The 4,813-nt window shown below is 33.1% G+C and overlaps 1 protein-coding gene across 1 annotated transcript in view; it reads left to right on the top strand.

Annotated features, from left to right (window-relative positions):
• LOC106869142 (uncharacterized) overlaps positions 1–4,813 on the top strand; it is a 103,119-nt gene that overhangs the window by 60,063 nt on the left and 38,243 nt on the right. The window lies entirely within an intron of this gene.

Below are 4,813 nucleotides of genomic sequence, written 5' to 3'. Positions count from 1 at the left end.
CAGTTAGTGGAATAGTTTCATTTTTAAAGTGAAAGTATTTGACATGAGTGTTTTTGTTTCACTTTTGACACGTAATACTTAAATAGTGGAGGAGATATTATGTTGCCGTGTGCTCGAACTCTGCAAGAAGTTAATAATTTTTTTTGACTAAAACACAACTGGAACCCTAAGTAAGGCATGTGTAAAATTTGAATGGAATTGGTTGCGTAGTTCTCGAGTTTTAGGGATTCACACAGACAGACAGACACACATTCTCATTTTTATATGTATAGATAATTATTTCTTTTAATTGTATTGTCTCAGTAATAGGGTTGCACATGACCCAAACAACTAAGGACAATGCAGTTAATGTTTCACTTTAACTTCTGCAGGTTAATATTTGATGAAAGCGATATATGAGTGAAGAATAAATTCAAGAATGTTGCAGTTCTTAGACAAAAAAATTGGCCAAAGAGTTGAATACAGAAGAGAGGTGGATGAACTAAGTAAGCTTAGGTGGTAGTAGTATAAAAGTAACAAGTTCAGTTGAACATAGATCATTATGATAATCATTGTAAATGATACGGTGGGGGTACACAGTATATTAGTGAGCTACTTATTGCAACTTGTTAGTGAATAAAGATTTTACAGAAAAGTTGGATGGTATTTTTAAGGGTGCTGCTTTTCTAGTTTTCCTTGTTTTAAGCAGTAAAGATAAAAATTTTAGAAGAAAAATAATTGATGAGGTAATCACAAGTAGAATGTACAGTCAGAATTGAAATATTAGGTTATTCAGAGTTGGACACAAGAAAAGAAGTAAATACAAAGAAAGGATATTGTTGAAAACCTCTTATAGGTTGTATGTTATTCTTTAGATTATTGTTAAGATAATGTGTTTCAAATTCATAATAGCATTCTGCTTATAATACATATCTGATAACATTCTGCTTGTGAAAATATATTTCTATTGCTGTTGTGTGGCTAAGGATACAACATTTGGGATAGTATGCTGTGAATAATTCTGATGGCCTTGTGATACTCTTATGCATTTGAGAGTATTATATTTATGGTGATATTCTATGCATAAAATCATGTATGTAAGTTGCAGTATTGCTTTGGTACAAATATTTTTTTTATTGTACTCTATATAAAACTTTATTGTAGTGATTTCAAACCCTTTTGGTGACATATTTTGAATATCAACTGTGATGATCTCAGACAGTCCACAGAAACCATGAGCATTAATTTTGTCCTACTCTGAATAGCATAATATTTCAATTCTGATTGTGTGCTCACAGTTATTTTTCTCTAAAATTTTTATATTTACTGCTTAAATGGAAAAATACAAAAGTAGCATCCTTAAAAATGTCATCCAACTTTATCCTTCAGACAAAACCAGAAAGAAAATTGTCTTAACCTTCCTGACAACCCTAAACAGTAGTAGTGCATACATTGTTAACAATTAATCAATTTGAAATATTAAGTTTATTTATATAGTTATTAAATAATTAGTTTTGAAGAGTCTTATATAAAACAAAAAGGAAAAGTGCTATATATGAATGTGATACTCATATACTGTTGAAAGTTTACTTCAGTTTTGTAGGAATGACATTCCAAGTTTAATGTACTATTTATGGGCTAGAATAGATGCAAGTTATGCTGGTAATTCATATAATTCTTAATCCCTTCATTGTAATCAGATTTGTGAAACCTTCTTTAATTTAGTGCTAGACTTGATGAAATTCAAAATTTTAATAATGTCATTACTTATGTTAATAGCATGTTTCTCACATTTTAAGAAACAACAAATGATTATATCAGTGTTTTCTTTTAAGATTGGTATAAAACATATAACCTGATGTTTCAGATTTGGTGGTAAGTCCCTATGGACACTCAACACTTTTACTGTAGAAATTAGATATAACCACTCAAAATGTTATTACTTTTAACAACAGAAAACATTTTTATATGTACCAATCTGTCTTTTGTTAAGGAATGTTTTATTTGAAACTGTTTTCATGATGAAATATATCAAGTTTATTGAGGCAATATGACTTGCAGAAAATACCACTTCTTGTTTTTGGTAGATATTTAACATCATTGTTGGCATAACCATAAAATTTAATTTTGCAGTTAAAAGGTTAATAAATGTTTTATAATCTCATTTAGAAATTCAGATTGAGACTACATTTGTATTTTCCATCAGGCTAGTTTTTCCAGGGAAAAAAATTATAAATTAGATGAATTTTAATTAAAATACATTAGAGATATTTTTGGAAAACAAATTAAAAATAGTTATTTGAAAATTTAATTATTATTATGATTAAGAGGGTAGTGGATTGGCAGAATCATTAGAGCATTGGGTAAAATGTTTGGCAACATTCAGTTGTAGCTCTTTACATTCTGAATTCAAATCTCTCCAAGGTCAACTTCTCCTTTCATTTTTCCTGGGGTGGTGGGAGGAAGGATGTAATAAAGTACCAGTCAAGTACTGGTTAATGTAATCAACTGTTCCTTCTCCACAAAAATTTCTGACCTTGTGCCTATATAAGAAATTATAATATTGCAGACTGTCAACCTAATTTCTATTAATTTAATCTCTAATCATAAGTATCTCATTCCTAGACAGGTATATGGCCCTATACTGAAGTTAAACTCAGAACTAGCTGCTCCAGTGATCTAATGAATAAGGATAGTGCTTCACTTAATTTATGAAGGTTCAAATCAAGTATGCGACACTGTACATATTCAATAACAAAACCCTTTCTTGATGACCAGAGATTGAACTAATCAAAACACAATATCGATGTAAATATTACATTAATATTATATGAATAATTTAAATTTGAATTCAGTACTCCAGAAAATTATGTAAATAACAACTTATTTCAAACATTTAGACCCCACCCCTTTTTCTTATATGGTGTTGGGGAGGGGCAGTACCTCTAATCTTCACAGGCCTTTTGAGACTGACAGTATGAATGCTGTTAAGAGTACTCTTGAACATTAATGAGCTAATGACTGCAGAATAAACATGTACAGAGAAGGAATTCCATATGCCTAAGCTTCTGGGAGGCAACTGGGTGTATCGGTTTGTGCAGGGCCTGCGGTGGGTGGATACAGTATAGGCGGTGAGAGCAAGATAGATATGTGAGTCAGAAATGTCTGAGTGGGGGTTGCATGAGACCTGTCAGTGCAAGTAACAGAAGCCATTGTAATAGTTATAGAAAAAGTAGTAGTTGTTTATGTTGGTGAGTGACTTTATATCAATCAGTCAAGTCGCCTTTATTTAGATACATTCTAGAATGTTTATATGTATCCATAGCACTGTCCCTGATGTAAGTACTCCATTGTAAATGTCACCTGAGCCTTGTAGAGAGTTAGCAGTTGTTGAAGGCTGAAGTATTTTCTGGCTTTGAGGAGGAAGACCAGTCTTTTGAAGGTACTTTTGGCTTTGTTGTGGATGTGCATTCATAAGAGATCTTCAGTAATTCTAAGGTCAAGCCTTTCTAATGACCACAAGGTTCTCACTGCATGCTATTTATGTTTTGGGAGTAAGAGTACAAAATAGTTTTTTTGTTTTTTTTTATATATGTGAAGTGATTGTGTCTTTGTGTTGTTGAAGTAGACAAGATTAGCATGACTCCATTGGAGGATATTTTTGAGGTCTCTATTCATAGAATTGGTGCAGATTCAGTTGGAGGTTTCTAGGTTGCATATGGATGAAACTTGGGTATGGAAGGTTAGGAATGAAGGATGGTATCATCTACATAGGAACAGATTTTGTTGGAGGTGATGATAAGTAGGTCATTGATGTATAGCAGGATGAGTGGAGATGGAAACACGGCCACATGCTGGTGCACACTGCATTTAGTATTGTGAGAGTCAAAGAGGGAGCACCATCAGCACACACCATGGTAGTGTGGTGGGGCAGGAAGCCACCTATCCAAGAAATGAGAGACAGGTTGAGTCCATAGGCAGCAGTTTTGCTAGAAAATTTGCTTTTTAGACATATCAAAAGTTTCACTGATGTTGTAAACAGTCACACTATTTTCACTAGATTCAGCTAGTGTGAAACATAGGGAATCAGGCTTTACAAAATCCACACAAGCAATCATTAAGTACAGAGGGTGAATGATCACACCAGAGAGGGATTGAGTGAAATAAATGTTCTTAATGCAATAGATCTTCTTAATGGTCAGGGAGTTATAGGTGGGGGGAGGAGTTAAGAGAGTAGTGGAGAAAGCAGAAGTATTTGGAAGAGTGGAGAAGGACGTTTTTGAGCTAGAGTAGCTTTCTTACTTTACTGTATGAGTGAAGTGAAAGGTGAAGAGAGTGAAATCTCACTATGAGATGAGACCACCTTTGAATACAAATTTGAAATCTGAATACAAAGCATAGCTTGGACAGCAGAAATAAGCAATAAATAAATGGGGGAAGGGGGTTGACTCAGAGAGGAACAGGCTGTGTGGTGTATGTGATATTAGAAAGTAATGTGTGGTTGTTTAAGCTGAATCAGAGTTCACAAGTTTTAGAGATGACAAGAGAGAACTTTCCAACCAAGTTCAGTTTTAGTTTTTAGCATCTAGGAGAGTACAGTGGAAAGTCAGATCATGATACTTGTAATGGAATGAACTCTGCTACAAGCCTACTTAGACTAGAAGGTAGTGTTAACCTTAATTATTATTTTTATAGTATTTGAATGTAGAGCAGAATGTAGCAGAAAAGTAAATTATGATGTCTAATTGTTACATGTTACAGTCTGATTTCAAATCCTGCTAAGGCCAATTTTGCATCTTATCCTTTCTATATATATATATATATATATATATAT

Source organism: Octopus bimaculoides, chromosome 3 (genome assembly GCF_001194135.2).
Source record: "Octopus bimaculoides isolate UCB-OBI-ISO-001 chromosome 3, ASM119413v2, whole genome shotgun sequence".
In the NCBI taxonomy this organism is placed as follows: domain Eukaryota; kingdom Metazoa; phylum Mollusca; class Cephalopoda; order Octopoda; family Octopodidae; genus Octopus; species Octopus bimaculoides.
The sequence above is the reverse complement of the archived record's forward strand: the minus strand, read 5'-3'. Positions and strand labels throughout refer to the sequence as shown.